Source organism: Amblyraja radiata, chromosome 2 (assembly GCF_010909765.2).
Source record: "Amblyraja radiata isolate CabotCenter1 chromosome 2, sAmbRad1.1.pri, whole genome shotgun sequence".
In the NCBI taxonomy this organism is placed as follows: Eukaryota; Metazoa; Chordata; class Chondrichthyes; order Rajiformes; family Rajidae; genus Amblyraja; species Amblyraja radiata.
The window spans coordinates 54,795,030-54,818,705 of NC_045957.1; positions in this window are offsets into that span (position 1 = coordinate 54,795,030).

A 23,676-nucleotide genomic window follows, 5' to 3' on the forward strand; every position below is an offset into this window, starting at 1 on the left:
GTAGCTTTACCTCCTCTTGGGCTGCTCAATTTGGGGTCTTTCAATACTTCCTGACAAAATCAGACCCTGTGCTTGGGCTCACTTTCATAAGGAGACAGTTAAATTAGTATTTTCTTTTATCGGACAGATTTTAATGATGTAAATAATTCCAATCCCTAAAAACAGTTCTAAGTCTAAATTCCAATTTGATTTCCGCATATTCCAACAGGTGAGCTGCAAGTCATTCCCTAAGCCAGTTGTTTCATGTTTAACATTGGGATAGGGCAGTAATAGCATCATCCTATTATCCAGCTTTTGGGAGCGCACCTTTATCAGCAGCCATGCCTAACTCTCAATCTGAATGTCTCCACCATCAATCACATTTGGTGGGATTGTACATCAGAACCTCACCCACAGACAGAAACAGAAAATGGTGTCAGAGAAAGACCATTTGACCATTCCCGACTGCTCCACCATTCAATACGATTGAGATGCTGTTTTGTGCGTGAATTGCTGAAATGAGCATGATGATCAATTTCGGGCAAGGTTCAGATCTCATAATTCAGACTCAATCTCGAAACCAAGCCAATAATGGCTGTAATAAATTCTTATCCATGGCAGATTTGTGGTGAATTGCGATTCAAATTTAAACATTACTTAATCTGTATTAACTGTTACTTAAGTTATTTATCAAACTGTTTGAGATCTGTCCGCCAGCAGAACACAACTTGATCCTGTGAAGCATTTTAAGAAATCATTGGTATGGAACAGTTAGTTTTACCTCAATTAAAATATGATTAGCCCTGTGTAAGATTCTTCCCTTTATTTTTTTGTTAATCAGTTAAATAAAGACAGTAAAGAGAAATACTCAACAAGCTGTTCAGCAGAGGAAAGAACAGGAGAGAAAAGTAATCAAATTAAGCAGAACTGAGGCACACACCTCGGGGGGGGGGGTCATTTCGTCATTCCGTGTTCAGCAATTTCAGAATCAAAGATCAGAGGACTTGGACGGCGACACGAGTTTGCCATGATTGAGATAAAAAAACACACAAAATAATCAAAAGAAAATAAAACCTGATAAACATGAGCGGAGTGGACAAGTTTCACTCTCTGACACATGTAATTGGTCGACTCGAACACACATCAAGATACAACACATGTTTATTAAAACTACATACAGCAAGGATCCGCAGTCATCACATCTCCAAGCTGCTACTCATTCTAACCAGCGTAAGCAGGCTCTTGATAATATGAAGCACATACTAGGTGGAGTCACTACTAACAAACACTATAATTGGCTAGTATGAAATAGCCAATCTACATGATCCATCTAAGACAGCAAGAGGGAAACATGTTTACTAAAGGAAGAAGAAACATCAGATGTCCAAGTGGAAATCCTCATCTTGGGAGCAGAAGCAGTGGAGACAGAGAAATGAGAGTTGGGATCACATCCTTGCAAGAGGCAAGGTGAAAGGAGGTATTGTCCAGATAACTGTGGAAGTCAGTGGGTTTTTTTGGGGACGTCAGTCTATACTCTGCCCCTCGTGATGGTGACAAAGATTGAGAAAGGGGAGAGAAATCTCAGAGATGGGCCAAGTGAATTTGGGGGCAGGGTGGAATTGGTGGTGAAGTTGATGAAATCAATGGGTTTTGCACGGGTGCAGGAGTCAACCCCGATGCAGTCATGAAAATTAATGGAGGAGTTGGAGGTTGGGACATTTGGAACAAGCACTTATCATCCCTGTTAGCAATCTCATAACCTCTGGAAATCTTCCTTTCAGAGCCTCCAACCATATAGTTCACCAACCCTGTAGTTACCTAAATCCACAATACCCATCGTTTCTGACTGCTCATGTCCCAATGAACTCTTCTCCAAATACCTTGATTCTATCATTGTACTAATGATATCATCAATTTTAACATTGGACAATCATGCCAACATGTCAGTCAGGTTTCCCTTAAAATGTATCCTTTGTGGGTAGGCATTAACTTCAGTGGAACTGACTTCAAAGTAAAGTTGAATCAGAAGCCACGATTACAGTAAACATTCGTCACTGCAGACCTCTTTATAACGGAATTTCGTTATAGAGGAAGGAGTGTCTCAACAGTAATCAGACACCGCTCTCTCTTTAAGAACACAGACTGCTAGTTACACTGTGGGGGTCAAAGAAATTGGCAAGCAATTGCTTTGATCAACACTTGTGCTTTGATGAAGGGCACAGAGTGCTGGAATGACTCAGCAGGTCAAGCAGATCTCAGGAGAACATGGATAAGTGATGTTTTGGGTTTGTAGAAGGGTCTCGACCCACCGCTGGATCAGGCCGCGCATTTATTTAAGAGGTGAGTTTTGGGTCAGGGAGATGGTATCTACTGTGGACTTGTTGCGCCCAGAAGCAAACTGCAGTGGATCAAGGCTGGCTCAGTGGCTGGCGTTAATGTGCGCCATTATCAATCTCTCGAAACACTTCATGATGGTGGATGTCAGAGCTATTGGAAGGTTGTTGTCAAGGCACGCTACCTTACTTTTCTTTGACATCGGGATAATGGTCTTCTTGAAGTCCCTGTGGATCTCAGAATGGAATCGAGCGTATTTAGAGATGTCTGTGAAAATCTTTACCAGTTGATCCACACAGGTCCTGAGGGCATGGCCAAGGACTCAATCGGACCAGTTGATTTCCGAGGATTAATTCTCAGGAAAGTTCATCATACCTTTGCCTCAGTAAACGTTAATACAACGGACCTGAGACTGACAGGGCAGGTGGCATTCAACCGACCTTCTGTTCAAAGCGGACATAGAATACATTGAGTTAATAGGGGTGTCGACTGATTGTTACCAGTGATACTACCTGCCTTTGTTTCTAGCCCGTTATAAAGTGCAAGCCTTGCCACAATCTTCGAGTATACCTATCTTTGCCTCAAGACTCCAGTTCTCAAAACATACCTAAACTGCTTGAGGAATTCAGGTTGAGCAGCAAAGGGATGATGCAGGGTCATGACCCAAAACGTCGACAATCCTTTTGTCTCTATAGATGCTGTCTGACCTCCTGAGTTCTTCCAGTATTTTCTTGGTCTCCTTGTAATTCTCCAATCCTGCGATTGTCCTTTGCACAAAATTATGTACTTCTGCATCACTCACATAGAGTCCCACTGTGTACATCTGTGGCAAATTCTTTCAGTTTATATCCTACCATTTAGCCCGTAATTTGGCATCAGGTTTGGCACAGGCATCCTGGGCTGAAAGGCGGGTTTCTGTGCTGTGTTCACATCCTGTGTAATACTTCACTGCACTTTATGTATGATGTGATACAATAGATTCCTTGCTAAGGCACTCCTATCCATAAAAGATGATTGATTTTGGAAGTATTTTTCTTGAAATATTTAGTCAAGGTAAAAGAATTACAGCTTGCATTGTTAAAAATATTGTGACTCTTCTTTCAAATTAAATACTAAAGTTGCCTTAAGAATAGCAGAAAAATCAATTCTTCATCAGCAGCAAATGTGAAAACTAAGGCAGTTTTCTCATCTTCAAAATATACTTTATTAACTGTTGTTTTGTAGATAGTAACAGCCAAATTGCACGCAGATTGTTCGCACAAACAGCAATTGGTCATTTTGGTTGATAAGATTGCTAGAGAGAAAACCAAACAAACCTATTCCACTTTAAATAGTGCTAAGGGATATTTTATAATGGTTGAAATAATTTAAAATCTGTATTGACATTGAAGCGTGATTATATTATAGACCCATATTTATTGATCCATTTAAAGTATTCTATAACAATTCAACAGTATAATATAGAGCATTATCACACAGAGAGAGAAATGAGCATTTAGTCAATAACTCTGATCGCACATGTGAGTATTGGTGCAGCTTGTATTCACCTCAATAGGTCCAAATATCTTGATGCCACTGCAAATGGATGTGCAGAGCTGAGTGCAACCAATAGCTGATATGCACACATGTTAAGTGCTCACAGCTAAAAAATCTTCTCTCCCTCTGTGCTTGTACATAGCTTCCTGATATCTTGCACCGTGACTGCACAAATTATCTTTAAGATACAGCCAGCCACTTATATTTCATTTTAGACAGGTTACAAGGAGAGAACATAGAACATAGAAACATAGAACATAGAAACATAGAAAATAGGTGCAGGAGTAGGCCATTCGGCCGTTCGAGCCTGCACCGCCATTCAATATGATCATGGCTGATCATCCAACTCAGTATCCTGTACCTGCCTTCTCTCCATACCCCCTGATCCCTTTAGCCACAAGGGCCACATCTAACTCCCTCTTAAATATAGCCAATGAACTGGCCTCAACTACCTTCTGCGGGAGAGAATTCCACAGATTCACCACTCTGTGTGAAAAAAGTTTTCCTCATCTCGGTCCTAAAAGCTTTCCCCTTTATCCTTAAACTGTGACCCCTTGTTCTGGACTTCCCCAACATCGGGAACAATCTTCCTGCATCTAGCCTGTCCAACCCCTTAAGAATTTTGTACGTTTCTATAAGATCCCCCCTCAATCTTCTAAATTCTAGCGAGTACAAACCGAGTCTATCCAGTCTTTCTTCATATGAAAGTCCTGACATCCCAGGAATCAGTCTGGTGAACCTTCTCTGTACTCCCTCTATGCCAAGAATGTCTTTCCTCAGATTAGGAGACCAAAACTGTACGCAATACTCCAGGTGTGGTCTCACCAAGACCCTGTACAACTGCAGTAGAACCTCCCTGCTCCTATACTCAAATCCTTTTGCTATGAATGCTAACATACCATTTGCCTTCTTCACTGCCTGCTGCACCTGCATGCCTACTTTTAATGACTGGTGTACCATGACACCCAGGTCTCGTTGCATCTCCCCCTTTCCTAATCGGCCACCATTCAGATAATAATCTACTTTCCTGTTTTTGCCACCAAAGTGGATAACCTCACATTTATCCACATTATACTGCATCTGCCATGCATTTGCCCACTCACCCAGCCTATCCAAGTCACCTTGCAGCCTCCTAGCATCCTCCTCACAGCTAACACTGCCCCCCAGCTTCGTGTCATCCGCAAACTTGGAGATGTTGCATTCAATTCCCTCGTCCAAATCATTAATATATATCGTAAATAGCTGGGGTCCCAGAACTGAGCCTTGTGGTACCCCACTAGTCACTGCCTGCTATTGTGAAAAGGACCCGTTTACTCCTACTCTCTGCTTCCTGTCTGCCAGCCAGTTCTCTATCCACATCAATACTGAACCCCCAATACCGTATGCTTTAAGTTTGTATACTAATCTCTTATGTGGGACCTTGTCGAAAGCCTTCTGAAAGTCCAGATATAACACATCCACTGGTTCTCCCTTATCCACTCTACTAGTTACATCCTCGAAAAATTCGTCAGACATGATTTACCCTTCATAAATCCATGCTGACTTTGTCCAATGATTTCACCACTTTCCAAATGTGCTGCTATCCCATCTTTAATAACTGATTCTAGCAGTTTCCCCACTACCGACGTTAGACTAACTGGTCTGTAATTCCCCGTTTTGTCTCTCCCTCCCTTTTTAAAAAGTGTGTTACATTAGCTACCCTCCAATCCTCAGGAACTACTCCAGAATCTAAAGAGTTTTGAAAAATTATCACTAATGCATCCACTATTTCTGGGGCTACTTCCTTAAGTACTCTAGGATGCAGCCTATCTGGCCCTGGGGATTTATCGGCCTTTAATCCATTCAATTTACCTAACACCACTTCCCGGCTAACCTGGATTTCACTCAGTTCCTCCATCTCATTTGACCCCCGGTCCCCTGCTATTTCCGGCAGATTATTTATGTCTTCCTTAGTGAAGACAGAACCAAAGTAGTTATTCAATTGGTCTGCCATGTCCTTGTTCCCCATGATCAATTCACCCGTTTCTGACTGCAAGGGACCTACATTTGTTTTAACTAATCTTTTTCTCTTCACATATCTATAAAAGCTTTTGCAGTCAGTTTTTATGTTCCCTGCCAGTTTTCTTTCATAATCTATTTTCCCTTTCCTAATTAAGCCCTTTGTCCTCCTCTGCTGGTCTCTGAATTTCTCCCAGTCCTCTGGAGTCAGCTTTTTCTGGCTAATTTGTACGCTTCATCTTTTGTTTTGATACTATCCCTGATTTCCCTTGTTATCCACGGATGCACTACCTTCCCAGATTAATTTTTTTGCCAAACTGGGATGAACAATTGTTGTAGTTCATCCATGCAGTCTTTAAATGCTTTCCATTGCATATCCACCGTCAACCCATTAAGAATCAATCGCCAGTCTATCTTGGCCAATTCACATCTCATACCCTCAAAGTTACCTTTCTTTAAGTTCAGGACCCTTGTTTCTGAATTAACGATGTCACTCTCCATCCTAATGAAGAACTCAACCATATTATGATCACTCTGGCCCAAGGGGCCACGCACAACAAGACTGCTAACTAACCCTTCCTCATTACTCAATACCCAGTCTAGAATAGCCTGCTCTCTCGTTGGTTCCTCTACATGTTGGTTTAGAAACCTATCCCGCATACATTCCAAGAAATCCTCTTCCTCAGCACCCTTGCCAATTTGATTCACCCAATCTATATGTAGATTGAAGTCACCCATTATAACTGTTTTACCTTTGTTGCACGCATTTCTAATTTCCTGTTTGATGCCATCCCCAACTCCACTACTACTGTTAGGTGGCCTGTACACAACTCCCACTAGCGTTTTCTGCCCCTTAGTGTTTCGCAGCTCTACCCATATTGATTCCACATCCTCAAAGCTAATGTCCTTCCTTTCTATTGCGTTAATCTGCTCTCTAACCAGCAACGCTACCCCACCTCCTTTCTCTTTCTGTCTATCCCTCCTGAATATTGAATATCCCTGGATGTTGAGCTCCCAGCCTTGGTCATGTAACAATACTGCATGAGAACAGGCATTTCAGACCATAATACCTGTGCCAAACATGATGCCAAGACAACCTCTTTCCTACCTGCACATAAACTATTTCCCTCAATTCCCTGCAAATCCATATGCCTACCCAAAAGTAAATTAAATCCCACTATTGTATCTGCCTCCACCACCACATTCCAAGCACTCATCACCCTCTTGTGTAAAAAAGAAGGCTTGTCCCAAACATTACCTTTAATAATAATAATAATAATAATATCTTTTATCGTCATTGCACATAAGCGCAACGAGATTTGGTATGCAGCTTCCAACCGATGTCATAACATAAGCATAAATAACTAATAAAATTTGGATTTAGATATCCCGAGATCATGGATTGTAAAAAGAACAGTAAAACAGTTCAACAGACTAAAGTGCAGATGTGTCTGTGCGACGTGACCATCCGAGGGAGGCAGTCCGTGGGGCACTCAGCAGGGCCGGTTCAGAGCCGCTATAGCTCTGGGAATGAAGCTGTTCCTGAGTCTGGAGGTTCGGGCGTAGAAGGCCTTGTAACGTCTGCCGGAGGGAAGTAGTTCGAACAGTCCATTACAAGGGTGTGAGGAGTCTTTATGGATGCTGACGGCCTAACTGAGGCACCGTGTGTGGTAGATGCCCTCCAAGGCTGGTAGCTGTGTCAACAGTGTCTTCAAGGATGTCAGTATTATAGTCGATGAGGTGCTGAAGATCCTGACGTGTATGAAGGTGGACAAATCTCCCGGGCCGGATCAGATACATCTGAGGACACCGTGGGGAAACTGGAAAGGAAATTGCGGGAGCTCTGGCTGAAATTTACGAATCGTCATTAAATACAGGAGAGGTACCGGAAGACTGGAGGATGGCAAATGTTGTGCCTCTATTCAAGACGACCTGCGGGGGAAAGGCTGGGAACTATAGGCCAGTGAGCTTAACATCTGTAGTTGGAAAGTTACTAGAGAGTATTCTGAGGGATAGGATATACATGCATTTAGATGGACAAGGCCTGATTAGGGATAGTCAGCATGGTGTTGTATGTGGGAGGTCATGTCTGACGAATCTGATTACGTTTTTTGAAGATGGGACCAAAAAGCTTGATGAGGGCAGAGTTGTAGATGTTGTGTACATGGACTTCAGCAAAGCATTCAACAAGGTTCCACATGGTAGGCTGCTCTGGAAGGTTAGATTGCATGGGATACAAAGAGAGATAGCTGAATGGATAGAAAATTGGCTTCATGGAAGGAAGCAGATGATAATAGTGGAAGGTTGCTTCCAGCAATATATAAATCAGTTAACGATATAGGTGGAGAAATAGCAGATGGTATTTAATCCAGCTAAATGTAAGGTGTTGCAGTTTGGGAGATCAAATGTTTGTGAAAAGTAAACCGTTAATGGCAGGATATTTAACAGCACTATGTGCAGAGTAGTCTTGGGGGTCCAAGTCCATAGCTCACTGGATGTAGAAACAGAAGTAGACAGACAGTAAAGTTTAACCTGAATGTTGCCTGGGTTGGAGAATATCAGCTATAACGAGCATTTAGACAAACTTGGATGTTTTCCATAGTGTGGCAGAGGCTGAGGAGAGACCTGATAGACATTTATAAAATTATGAGTGGCTAGATAGGGGACAGAGTCAGAATCATTTCACCAGGTTGGAAAAATTAAATACTGGAGGGACAAGCTTTCAATGAGAGGGAAAATTTTTAAAGATGTGCGGGTTATCTTTTTTTTACTCAGATGGTCTATTCTTCTTGCGTATGGCGTGTACAGGGAGTGGAGGATTTGGATCATGTGCAGGCAGAAGGGATTAATTTAATTTGGCATCATGTACGGCACAGACATCGTGGACTGAAGGGCCTGTTTCTGTGCCGCATGGTTCTATGTTTTTGGTAAATGCATAAAAAACTCACTTTTATGGAAGAAATTATGTTTCTGCATATGGTGGAAACATTTTGAAATGCCCCTTCATTGAGCCTGATATTGTAGGGCATTTTAAAATCTATTTATGCATATCCTCAGTAGGGTTTAAGTGCCCCAAAAAAATGATATTAGTGCAAAAGACATAATTTTTTTTTTAAACAAGGCCATGGCTATGCGTGAACTATCATTTTCCTTTGCGTCTGAAGAAGGGTCTTGACCTGAAAAGTCACCTATCAATGTCCTCCAGAGGTGCCTGTCCCACTGAGTTACTCCAGCACTTTGTGTCCTTTGAGGAAAGAACAGGAAGGTTCAAGGTTTCAAGGTCAGTTTATTGTCACATATCAATTAAGGTACAGTGAAATCTGAGTTACCACACAACCATACTAAGTGAAAAGTAACAAGGCACACACCCACATAAAATAACAGTTAACATAAACATGCAGCACAGCGGCTGCCCACATTCATCACTGTGAATAAATTTCAATCTTCTCCCACTTTATTCTCCCGTGGTCAGGGCTGTCGCACCATCCGCCATCGGGGCCATTAAAGCTCCCGCAGCCGGCGATCCAAAGCCCTCGTGTCGGGGTGATCATAACTCCCTCGTTGGGACAGTTGAAACTTTCCGTGACTTGGAGCTCCCGAATCGGTCTCTAACTGGGGACCACGAGCTCTACGATGTTAAAGTCCACAGGCCCACAGTTGGAGCTCTCCACAGTCAATCCCCGGCAAAGAGATCGCAAGCTCCATGATGGTAAGTCCACGCCCGTGGATGAAGCGCCGGGTCGGTCTCCAGGAAAGGCCGTGCCACTTCACGATGTTAGGCCGCAGTGGGAACGGAGATAGCATACGGAAACCTCAACCTCTCCCTGAGTCAGTCTGTGGTTCCCACTACCTTCAAAGCATCCATCATATAACCATATAACAATTATAGCAAGGAAAACAGGCCATCTCGGCCCTTCAAATCCGTGCACGCCCAAAGAAACCATTAATCTCCTGTTTAAATGACTACCGTCCTGTCGCACTGACATCAGTCATCATGAAGTGCTTCGAGCGGCTAGTCAAAACTCACATCTGCTCCTTTCTCCCTGACACCTTGGACCCTCTTCAGTTTGCGTATAGACCAAAAAGGGCCACGGACGATGCCATCTCAACACTGCTCTCACCCAAATGGACAAAGGGAATACAAATGTGAGAATGATTTTCATTGACTACAGCTCGGCATTCAACACTATCATTCCCTCAAAACTCGTCCCCAAGCTCCTTGATCTTGGACTGGAGACCTCCATCTGCGCTGGATATTCAACTTCCTGATGGGCAGGCCCCAGGTGGTGAGAATTGGCAGCTACACCTCTTCCTCACTAATCCTCAACACAGTCACACCACAGGGCTCTGTGCTCAGTCCTCTCCTGTCAGGGCCGGATTTACGTATAAGCTAGACAAGCTTAAGCTTAGGGCCTCGAGATCTAGGGGAGGCCTATGTTCGCTGCACCAAGGTGTGTTAAGCTTTTGAGATAGTGGCGTTGTTACAAAACCTACCATCAGTGGTGCTGTGCGATAGTGGCGTTGTTACAAAACCTACCATCGGTGGCGCTGTGCTTGCGATTCCGGAGGCTTTGTTGGTGTGGGGGGGGGGAGGAATTAAAATGCAGGTGAGGTTTATATTCGTTGTGGAGAGGAATTTGCTCCACAGATCCTTGGATCATTGGAAGTGCAGGACAAAGGTATGTAGTTTATTTAACCCTTCCCCCCGTCGAACCTCGCCGCTGCACCTAGGGGCCTCTCCACCTCGCATCCGCACTGGGGGCCTGCACACCTCCAATCCGCACTGGGGCTTCTCCACCTCGCATCCGCACCTGGCCAACCCACCTCGCAATGGGCCCACCCAACAATGCCGCCGCACCGGTCTCATCCAACATCGCCGCCGGATCGGACCTACCAAACATCGCCGCAGGACCTGGGCTCTCCGAACATGGCCGCCGCACCGCGCCCTACTCACCTCGTCGCCCCACCGGGCTGGCCGATCCGCGCCGCCCCACCGACCATCCGCCCACCGGGACTTCCCACGCGTCGCACACCGACCACGACTCTACTGCCCGTGGACTTGTACCATCGGGTCCGCCGACCCTCGCCACTCCACTGCCCTCCAGCAGCCCGCAGCCGTCGCCTTACCTGGAGACAGGGCCTGAAGCCTCCACGCTGCGAACTCCCCTGTGTTTGACTGCACTGGGTCCTAGTGCCAGTCTCCCCAACCCTGGTAACCTCAGTGGCTGGTCCACTGGGTCTTCCCCATCCCCCTCAAACTATGTGACCCCTGCTCTTCCCCACCCACACTACAGTCATCATACCCCCTGACCACCACCCCCCCCCCCATCAGATATCGCCTCGGCCTCAGCCCACTCACCTGCCTTCCTCCGGCCCCAACCCCCATCCCTGCCGCGTGTTCACCATCCCCCCTGACCTCCCCCTCTCCGACACCGAACGGTCGGTCCTCAGCAGGTCCTTTGTCCTCCGTCCCCACTTCAATGAGTTCCGCTCCCACCACGAATTGGAGCTCTTCTACCGTCGCCTCCACCTCACAGCGTTCTTTCATGGGAAGGAGTCCTCGCCCCCTATTGATGATTCCTTTTCCCGTCTCCAACGAACCCCCTCCTCGTGGACCCCCCCTCATGGCCATCTTCCGGCTTTAGATCTTTTTTATCCAAAACTGCCGGCGGGGCATCAACCACCTCAACTTCTCCACTCCCCTGTCTCACTCCATTCTCTCCCCCCCTGAACGTACAGCTATCAACTCACTCCGCAACAACCCAGACTGGGTGATCAAACCCACCGACAAGGGAGGTGCCATGGTAGTCTGGCGCGTGGATCTCTACAAAGCTGAGGCCACGCGCCAACTCTCGGACTCCTCCTCCTACTTACCTCAGGACCATGGGATGGGGGGGGGGGGGGGGGCTCACAAGTGAAATAGCTTAGGGCCTCTCTTCATCTAAATACGGCCCTGTCTCCTGTACTCTTTGTTCACGCACGACCGTACTGTTAAGCACAGCTCCAACATCATCTTAAAGTTTGCTGATGACACGACCATCCTGGCCTCACCACAGACAATAATGAGACGGCCTATAGAGAGGAGGTAAAGGCACTAAACAGCTGGTGCCAGGAAAATAATCTCTCTCTCAATGCTAGCAAAACTAAAGAGATGATCGTGGACTACAGGAGACAGCAGGGGAGTGGACACCTCCCCATCCACATCGGTGATGCTGAGGTTGAAAGGGTCAGCAGCTTCAAGTTCCTCGGTGTGCACATCACTGAGGACCTCGCTTGGATACTGCACATGGACACAATAACTAAGAAAGCCCGCCAGCGGCTTTATTTCCTGAGAAGACTGAGGAAGTTTGGCATGAACGCCAGCATCCTCACAAACCTCTACAGTTGCACCATCGAGAGTCTGCTGACGGGCTGCATCACAGTCTGGTGCGGGAACTGTTCTGCCCACAGCCGCAAATCACTACACAGAGTGGTGAAGGCAGCACAGCACATCATTGGCAACTGTCTCCCGGCCATTCAGGACATTATTCACCGGCGGTGCCTGCGGAAGGCACACAGCGTCATCAAGGACCACAGCCACCCAGCACGCAGACTGTTCTCCTTGTTGCCATCAGGCAGACGATATAGGAGCATGGCTGCACGCACCACCAGACTTAAGAACAGTTTTTATCATCATGCCATCAGGCTTCTGAACTCATAAACACATCATATATGTTGATTATTTTATTTATTATTATCTTTTACCTACCATTCTCACTTTATCTTATCTTTTTTTTTACCTTAATTTTATCCTTGTAATATCATTGCTGAGGTGACCCGTTGTCTTGTCAAACACATTTCATTGTACCGTTGACCCTGTATTAACCTACATGACAAATAAAACTGAACTGAACTGAAAAAAATTGCATCTCTGTTGAGTTAAGAGATTGAAAAAAGATTCCCCCATCCCCCCCTCACATAAAACAAACCAAGGAACACAAAAACATACTCTTCAACACATACTTAAAATAACAAAAACAAAAGAAAGGACAGACAGACTGTTGGCGAGGCAGCAATTGCTGGCGCCACACAGTTGCTATGAGACCCCTGTGAAGTTGTTAATGTTGTCAATGTTAGACCAGGAACATTTCTTTCTCTTTTTTGCAATCAGGCAGACGACCAAAATGTTTCCTGGGATGAAGCTTGGGACACCGGGGAAGGGAATACAACAGAGGCCAAGTTTTGTGAGATCCCTCCTGCCCTGCTTCTCCTGACCAGAAGTTTGGTACATCGTACTTGCCCCGTCACACTTTCACGACCTAATTGGCAACCTCTGCCGAGTTTGCCCTTGACTCATACTCCCAGCATGGTTGCCACGAGGTCGTAAGTCACTCTTCCTCATGCTCGTGAGTGGTCTCCGCGTACTCGTGGCCTCAAGTAGGTTGCGGCGTTTTTCCCAGCCTGATAAAAAATATCCACGTGTAAAAAAAATGTCGGCATGGAAAAAATTGATACTTTTTACTCGTAGGTAGGTCATGATGGTAGTTGTAAATAGTCGTAGATAGGTAACTGGCGTAGGCCGGTAACTGGCCCGAGAAAAAAAAAAGCAAACATAACATCATTTTATCATGTGATTATTTCCACTCGTAGCTAGTCGTAGGTCTTAGGTGTGGAAGACTGAGGTCGAGGGGGGTCATAGGAGGTCGTAGACATAGTCGTCGGAGGTCGTAGACATAGTCGTAGGAGGTCTTTTACTTCGGAAAGTCAACACAACCTTGACATTTTTTTCATCTTGTCCAGGGTCTTCTAAACTCGTAGATTAGGTTGTTCAAGTGGGACAGCCCCTTAACAGTTCCTGCTTCCTGGAGAACTTGCAGAGTCACTGCAAAATCTGCATAGAGTGCTTGCTGTCTTTGGCTGCTATTGCAGCTAATTTAAAAATAATACAGGTTCATCTCTCTTCCCAGAGAACAGCAGGGTTGCAGGCTACAATATGGTACCGAATGCCATCAGCTGTGCATGTCCCATTTTCCTATTTGCATATATCGAACTTGGAAATATGCTGCATTTAGAAGTCATTCCCTGCAATGTCCAGCTGGTGGATGACCATATGCAGTGAATCAAGCAGATCAGTGCCCAGTACCTTGGCAGTATTCAGGATGCCTTCATTCTGTGACAGTCTGGTTTTCCATCTGTATTTGGCTTTTCAGATCAAAACTTAGGATCACAACTGAGCAATTGGCAACATGGTTCCTGATTTTGGAACACAATGCTTGGGCAATGTGCATAGCATGCAATCTGCTGACAAGCCAGATATAATAGGGCCCATTGGTGTCAATCAATAATTTTACTGCCTGGATCATGAGAGCTCAAACCTTGCCACCTGTTAAATGATATGCAAGTAACAGAGAAAGAGGACTCGAGGACTCTTTCTGGTCAAGTCATCTGTGAACAACTGATCTGATTGTGCTACCTAAAATCCTAATTACCCATAAACCCATGTTTTTTTCTACCTCTGCTGCGACTAGTACAGAATCGAATGACAGTTTTAAATTAAAGCTAACACAAAATGGAATATTCAACAATTTCTTAAACAAAACTCGTCTAAATGCGTACAAACATTACGTAATCACTCTCATTGCATTCCCTTAGTATCTTTGCTTTTCCCTGTCGTACAATTTTTAGTCTGTGCTGCTTTCCTTTCCTTTCCTTTCCTTTCAAAAGCCCTTGAAAAGGTAATTTTAAGTCAACTGATGCCTTACCTTCACCAAAATACTATGTTGGAAATTTTCCAATCAGGTTTCAGGGCCCACCACAGCACAGTCTGCCTTGTTGAAGGTACATAACGGCCTACTCCTCACCATTGACTCCGGCGACTGTGCATTCCTGCTCCTTCTCGACCTCAGCGCAGTATTTGATACAGTCGACCACACCATCCTAATTGACCGTCTCCGGTACGGGGTTGGTATTGATGGCACTGCCCTGAGCTGGTTCATCTCCTACCTCAAAGGTAGGAGTTTCTCAACTAACATAGGCAACTCTTTCTCCTCTCCAGCTAGCCTCTGCTGTGGGGTTCCACAAGGTTCCATCCTTGGCCCCATTCTCTTCTCCCTGTATATGCTCCCCTTAGGCCAAGTCATTCAAAGGCACGGCATTTCCTTCCATTGCTATGCAGACGATACACAACTCTTTCTCCCCCTGAAGCCCAACAACCGATCAAATCTAGATAGATAGATAGATAGATATAATTTATTGCCACACAACCAGGGTTGGTGGAAATTTGGGTTGTCAGCAGCAGTACAATAATAAAGAACACACAATAAAACTGTAACACAAACATCCACCACAGCATTCATCACTGTGGTGGAAGGCACAAAAATTTGGCCAGTCCTCCTCCATTTCCCCCCCGTGTACAGGACCAGAGTCTAGTCAGTCCAGGATCGGCTCTTCCTCACCGGAGACCGCGGCTTTAGATTGTTGTAGGCCGCAGGCCGGCGGTCGAGATTTAAAGTCCCCGCCGCAGTCAGAAGCACCGTAGACTGCAGGGCCGGCGGTCGAAGCTCCCCTCCAGGGGTGATGGTAAGTCCATGCCGCACCCGCGGTAGAAGTTGGCCGCGGGCCGGCAGTGATGGCTTCTTCTTCCCCCGGGTCCCCCACGAGGGATACCAGGCTGTAGACGCCGCACCAGCTGACCGCGACTTCAGGCTGCGACTTCAGGCTGCCGGCTGCCCCGGGCCAGCGAAACGGAGCGCTCCCCTCCAGCGAGCCCCAGCGAGGGTCGCCCGCTCCACGCCGAGAGTCCACGCTGCGCCCGCCGCTGAAGCCCCGGGCGTGTCTCCGGGAAAGGCCGCGTCGATCCTTGATGTTAGGCCACGGGGGAGGCGACCTGGAAAAAGTCGCCTCTCCATGGAGGAGGCGACCGAAGCGGTTTCCCCCTTACCCCCCCACACCACCCCCCACACAAAACACACGAAGAAACACAAAATACACACTTTAAAACATACTAAAAAAAATTAAAAAGCTGGAAAAACTGACGCGCTGCTGACATGGCTGCACACAGAGGAGCGCCCCCTACAGCACCCACAGAGGAGCGCCCCCTACAAATCTACTTAACCTTATCCACTGCCTCGAGGATATAAAGTGTTGGATGGCCCAGAACTTCCTCCAACTAAACAAGAGTAAGTCTGAGGTCATCCTTCTCAGCCCCTCGGACTCAATCAAAACGATAGCAGGCAGCCTTCGAAGCCTTACCTCATTACTCAAACCTCACGTCAAAAACCTTGCATGATATTTGATTCAGCATTGAAATTTGACGAACAAGTCAATGTCGTGGTAAAAGCTAGCTTCTTCCAGCTTCGGACGATAGCTAAAATAAAACAATTCCTCCAGTTTGATGACCTCGAAAAGATCATCCACACATTTATCTCCTCCCGCCTAGATTACCCCTTTACACGGGCATCAGCCAATCTTCCCTGTCCCGCTTGCAACTGGTCCAAAACGCCGCAGCGAGACTCCTGACAGGCACCCGAAAAAGGGACCACATCACCCCGATTCTGGCCTCTCTCCACTGGCTCCCTGTGCGGTTCCGGATAAATTTCAAGATCCTTCTTTATGTTTACAAAGCCCTTAACCGGCTTGCCCCCACCTACATCAAAAGTCTGCTTACCCACCACACCACCTCCAGGTCCCTCAGATCGGCCGACTTGGGGTTACTGAACATCCCGTGGTCTAGGCAAAAGCTCAGGGGCGACTGCGCCTTTGCGGTTGCAGCTTCTAGACTGTGGAACAGCATCTCTCTTCCCATCAGAACTGCCCCCTCCATCGACTCTTTTAAGTCGAGACTTAAAACTCATCTTTACTCTCAAGCCTTTCTTGACGTCCTCTGAGGGAGGGCTATATGTATGTATTTATGTATGTACTTAATCTATGAACCACTGTTGTAGAACGTTAGTACCTCCACCAATGTAAAGCACTTTGGTCAACAAGAGTTGTTTTTTAAATGGGCTATAGAAATAAAAGTGACTTGACTTGACTTGACAAGTGACTTGACTCCAGTAGTCAGGAAAAAAGTATTACCACACATTTGGAGAAGGCTATCTCTGCAGACATGCTTGTGCAGTACTTGATGTGAAAGGTCTGATTTCAAACTGCAGCTTCTCAAAATGAATGGGATGTCTTTAGATGTAATGAAGGTGGCTGTTGGACATAATGTAAATACAGTAAACCTTTATTATAATGGATTATACAGGGGTGAATGGTGTCTCCCACAACCCCCACCACACAACACCCCCCCCCCCTCCCCCACAACTCCTCTGTCCCCACAACCCCGCCCCCGCAAACCGCCACCACAACCCCCTGCCCCCACAACCCCCCCCCCGCCCCCACAACCCCTCCGCCCCCACAACCCCTCGCCCCGCTCACACACCCCTCCCCCGCACACACCCTACCCCACATCCATCCTCCCACACACACCTCCCCCCCACTCCACACCCCCGCCACACAACACCTGCCACACCCCTCCCCTCCCCCACACACCCCTTCCCCCACATCACCATTTCCCCTTCTCCTACACCTCCCCATCCACACACACCCCTCCTCCCCTTGCACCCCACACCCCCCCGCCCCACACCCCCCCGCCACACACCCCACTTCCCTCCCCCCTCCCCTCCTCCCCTCCCACACGAAGAGGAGGGGAAGGGAGTGCTCGGGGATGAGACGAAATGAGCTGCGCCTGTGAAGTTAGGGACTATGGGTGAGTGGTAGAATATTGTGTTGGGGGAACGGGTTGCGTTGGGGGAATGGGTGATTGGTGGAATATTGCATTGGGGAATGGGTTGCGTTGGGGGACCAGGCCTCCCGTGTGACTGGTACAATGGGTCCCACTTAGTCTAGTTTCACCTTGAAACTAGACGCTGCCACTGGTCAGCACCAGTAATCCCTTCTTCACCAGTTCACACGGCTATTGTTGTGGGTCATGTTGTAGCCCCTGAGGTTAACGCTTTTGTCAGGCCACTGCCAACAAGAAGTTGCGCCTGGCCACTGTGGGTCTCCCTCACCTCTCACTTGCTGCATCTTCCAAGATAATGTCAGCGAGAAGGAGGAGGCGGTGCTGGGGGGGAGCGGGAGAGAGGCTGTGTAGACAGAGTGATGGGAGAAGGAAAAGGTAGTGCCGGTAGAGTGGACAAAGCGAAGGAAGAAGCTGCAGATGGTTGGAGGGGAGGGAGCCACATGGTGACCGAGAGCATCCTGTCTGTGGCGGTAGCCCAAAGAAAGCGCTGTCCCTGGAGGCTACAACATGAACTGTAACAACAGCTGTGTCACCAGACTGTGCAGTGAGTAAGATGGGCTCACAGGTGCACCTTGCGAGTCGAGCGGCGGCCCTCGGAAGCCTGCGCTCTAAGAAGCTGGGGAGGCAGTGAGAGTCAGTTTATCCGCTATAACCAAAATCTGTTATAAAGGGGTCAGTTAAAACGAGGGTTTACTGTAAATCTAACATACTCGTATTGTGCAATGTAACCAGGAAACAAGTCCACTGAGGTGAATTGATAGGGAAAGAATGCTAATAGGGGCAGCATGAGGAAATTCAGGAGTGATAAATCATTTAGGACATTTTAGAAAATTTACATGCAGTGCCTTCCATAATGTTTGGGACAAAGACACTTCATTTATTTATTTGCCTCTGTACTCCACAATTTGAGATTTGTACTAGAAAAAATCACATGTGTTTAAAGTGCACATTGTCAGATTTTAATAAAGGCCATTTTTATATCTTTAGGTTTCACCATGTAGAAATTACAGCAGTGTTTATACATAGTTCCCCCATTTCAGGGCACCATAGTGTTTCGGACACAGCAATAGCATGTAAATGAAAATGGTCATGTTTAGTATTTTGTTGCATATCCTTTGCATGCAATGACTGCTTGAATCTGCGATTTATGGACATCACCAGTTGCTGGGTGTCTTCTCTGGTGATGCTCTGTCAGGCCGGTATTGCAGCCATCTTTAACTTATGCTTGTTTTGGCGGCTAGCCCCTTCAGTTTTCTCTTCAGCATCTAAAAGGCATGCTTAATTGGGTTCAGATCGGATGAATGTCTTGGCCACTCAAGAATTGACAATTTTTTAGCTTTGAAAAACTCCTTTGTTGCTTTGGCAGTGTTTGGAATCATTATCTTGCTGTAGAATTAACTGCCAGCCAATGAGTTTTGAGGCATTTGTTTGAACTTGAGGAGATAGGATGTGTCTATACACTTCAGAATTTATTATGCTACTACCATCAACAGTTGTATCATCAATGAAGATAAGTGAGCCAGTACCTTCAGAAACCATACCTGTCCAGGCCATAATACCCCCACCACCGTGTCCCACAGATGAGGTGGGAATGCTTTGGATCTTGGGCAGTTCCCCCTCTCCTCCATACTTTGCTCTTGCCATCACTCTGATTAACTTCTATCATCTTCATCTCATCTGTCCACAAGACCTTTCTCCAGAACTGTGGTTGCTCTTTTAAGTAGTTCTTGGCAAACTGTAATCTGGCCATTCTATTTTTGCGGCTAACCAGTGGTTTGCATTTTGCAGTGTAACCTCTGTATTTCTGTTCATGAAGTCTTCTGCAAACAATGGTCATTGACAAATCCACACCTGACTCCTGAAGATTGTTTCTGATCAGTCGGACAGGTGTCTAGGGATTTTTCTTTATTAAAGAGACAATTCTGTCTTCCTTGGCCTGCCAGTCCCTTTGCGATTAGTAAACTCACCAGTGCTCTCTTTCTTCTTAATGATGTTCCAAACAGTTGATTTTGGTAAGCCAAAGGTTTGGCTGATGTCTCTAACAGTTTAATCCTTGTTTCTCAATCTCCTAATGGCTTCTTTGACTTTCATTAGCACAACTTTGGTCCTCATGTTGATAAACAGCAATAAAAGTTTCCAAGGGTGATGGAAAGACTAGAGGAAAGACTAGGTGCTGAGAGCTCTCTTATACCTGCATTAAGGAGGCAATTAAACACACCTGAGCAATTACAAACATCTGTGAAGCCATGTGTCCCTAAACATTATGGTGCCCTGAAATCAAGGGAATATGTATAAACACAGCTGTAATTTCTACATGGTGAAGCCCAAATGTATAAAAATGGCCTGTGACAATGTCCACTTTAACCATATGTGATTTTTTTTCTATTACAAATCTCAAATTGTGGAATACGGGGGCAAATAAATAAATTATGGGTCTTTGTCCCAAACATTATGGAGGACACTGTAGTTCCCTGACAGTGGTGTCACAGGTAGATCGGGTAGTGAACAAAGCTTTTGGCACATTGGCCTTCATCAGTCATGGAGTATTGTGTTAAGTTTTGCTCACCCTTCAATAGGAAGGTTGTCATTGTGCTAGAGAGGTTGCGGGGAAGATTTACGAGGATGTTGTCAGTAACCTTCGGTCGGAGCTCTAGGAAAAGGTTGGGCAAACATAGAAACATAGAAATTAGGTGCAGGAGTAGGCCATTCGGCCCTTCGAGCCTGCACCGCCATTCAATATGATCATGGCTGATCATCCAACTCAATATCGCGTACCTGCCTTCTCTCCATACCCTCTGATCCCCTTAGCCACAAGGGCCACATCTAACTCCCTCTTAAATATAGCCAATGAACTGGCCTCGACTACCCTCTGTGGCAGGGAGTTCCAGAGATTCACCACTCTCTGTGTGAAAAAAGTTCTTCTCATCTCGGTTTTAAAGGATTTCCCCCTTATCCTTAAGCTGTGACCCCTTGTCCTGGACTTCCCCAACATCGGGAGCAATCTTCCTGCATCTAGCCTGTCCAACCCCTTAAGAATTTTGTAAGTTTCTATAAGATCCCCTCTCAATCTCCTAAATTCTAGAGAGTATAAACCAAGTCTATCCAGTCTTTCTTCATAAGACAGTCCTGACATCCCAGGAATCAGTCTGGTGAACCTTCTCTGCACTCCCTCTATGGCAATAATGTCCTTCCTCAGATTTGGAGACCAAAACCTAGGGCAAGCTAGGACTTTGTTCCTTGGAGCACAGGAAGTTGATGGGTGATCTTATAAATGTGTATAAAAGCATGAGCAGCATGGATAGGATGAATTCAAAGTCTTTCTCCCCAGGGTAGTGGATATTAAGAACTAGATGACATGGGTTTAAGATGAGAGGGGAAAGATTAATAGGAGCCTGAAAGACAACTTTTTTTCACACAGAGAATGTTGGGTGTTTGGAACAAGCTGTCAGAGGAAGTAGTTGAGGTAGGAACCATAACAACATTTTAAAGACATTTGGACAGGGACATTGATAGGAAAGGTTTATGCAAGTGGCTCAGATGAGACATCTAGGTTACCAAAGCCAAATCAGGCTGAAGGGCCCGTTTCCAAGCTGTCGGATCTGTGATTCAAAGGCACATTTAACATTGAACTTCAACTTCCTTGCAAAATAAGATATTGTACAAATACTATGCTGCTCATCAATTAAAACATTCAAAACTTTGCTCATTAATGGAAGCTGTCCTAAATACCACTTTTGCATTTGTTAAGTCGAAAGTTGGCTGCAATGAAAAATACTGTCTAACAACATTCTCGAAAACGTGCACCAAAAGTTATGTATATAATTATTATATTAGCTCCAAATAGGTTGTCATTGTACAATTGAAATTTAGGTGCAACTCAATTCTGGTATTTTCTAAGTATCAAAAAGGAGTTGTCATTTCAACTAGTAGGAATCCTTAAGCATGCAGTTCCCATTGTGCATAAATTAGTTTGACGACTTTAAACATTCGTTTTCAAACGTAAGAGTAGCTTACATTATGACCTGCCTCAAGCCTATGCTATTTGCATTCATTTCCACTTGGCCTGTTTCATGTACTGGATTATATAGCATTGAGATTTTCAGTCTATTTCATCATTTCAGATGGGATGCTCGTTTCAATCTTTCATATAACTTACTGGTTAAGGAAGCTCCAAATATACCCTTATTGATGTCAAAACCAGGTGTGGCAATGATCCTTGACAAGGATGCTTACCATTCCCTGCCGTAGAAGAGGGGTGACCTTTATCCTGTCATTGTGTAATCTGCTTTTGGATAGTTTGAGATAGAGCTTTATGCCCCTATCCCACTTAGGAAACCTGAACGGAAACCTCTGGACACTTTGCGCCCCACTCAAGGTTTCCGTGCGGTTCCCAGAGGTTGCAGGTGGTTGCCGGAGGTTGCAGGTAGTGGAAGCAGGTAGGGAGACTGACAAAAACCTCCGGGAACCGCACGGAAACCTTGGGTGGGGCGCAAAGTCTCCAGAGGTTTCCGTTCAGGTTTCCTAAGTGTGACAGGGGCATACGGGAGACACAAACAGCTGGAGTAATTCAGTGGGATGGGTAGCATCTCTGGAGAGAAGGAATGGGTGACGTTTCGGGTCAAGACCCTTCTTCAGACTCACTGGGTGATGTTTCAGGTCAAGACCCTTCTTCAGAGAAAGAGCTGATTTCCGCAATCTTTTCATTTCAAAAGCCAAGTTTAGGTTCTGTTATTTTATCACCACTGCACAAGTCGTTTCTCATCCTGCCACAACTGTTTGGCCTGCAGCTGGTTCTTCTCGTGCAGGATGCTGTTTTACACAGAATGAGTATCATGCCAAAGGAGGTGGATTAATGTCATGAGAAACAAGAGCTCCCCTCTTGGAAAAGAGAAATGACATTTGCAAAGCTCTAAAAAGGGGGGGAAAAACACCAATTATTCCACCTTGCGAACAATTGAGTCCCACCGCAAATTTAATTTTTGCTGGTATTTCAGCTTTGTTGTAGGGGTTTACAAAATTACAGAGTCCCCCTTGTCCTCACCTTCCACCCCACCAGCTGTCACGTACAACAGATAATCCTCCAACATTTTCGCCACCTCCAACGGGATCCCACCACTGGATAGCGTGAGCTGTTTTAAATACCTGGGAGTCCACATCTCTGAGGATATGACATGGATATCACACGCTGCAGCATTCGTGAGTAAGGCAAGGCAGCGCCTTTACCACCTCAGGCAATTGAGGAAATTCAGAGTGTCTCTGAGGATCCTCCAGTGCTTCTACTCAGCGGCTGTAGAAAGCATCTTGTCCGGAAATATCACAAATTGGTTTGGGAACTGCTCTGCCCAGGACAAGAAGGCTCTGCAGAGAGTAGTGCGTTCGGCCGAACGCACCATGGGAACTTCACTCGCCCCTCTGCAGTAACTATACATCAGAAGGTGCAACTCCAGAGCTAATAAGATCATGGGAGACCCCTTTCACCCCTGCAACGGACTGTTCCAGCTGCTATGGTCAGGCAAACGCCTCAGTTGCCATGCTGTGAGAACGGAGAGGTTGAGGAGTTTCTTCCCAGAGGCCATTAGGACTGTAAACTCCTATCTCACCAGGGACTAACTTTACTGTACCATTTTACTGTTTTTTTTTAAATTACTGTTTTTTTTTCCTTTTTCTTTTCTCCCACAATATGTAATATGTGAATATGTGATTCTGTTCCATTCTGTTTGTAGTTTGTTTGTTTGTTTTATTCACAAAGTCTGCAAGCATTGCCAATTTTCATTTCACTGCACATCTCGTATGTGTACGTGACGAATAAACTGGACTTGACTTGACTTGACTACTCGTTGGATAAATGACATCGTCACCAGGCAGCATCTCCCCCCTTCCCTTCCCCGTCCCGTCCCAACCCCCTGGGAAACTGAAGGGAGCGACAATAAACTGCCACGGATACAAATAATGTCATACACAAGAAAGGGCAGATGCTGGTTGACAAAAAGTGAACACACAGTCCTGGAGTAACACAAAGACGCAGCAGAATTTTGGAAACGTCATCCCGTCACCTATTCCTT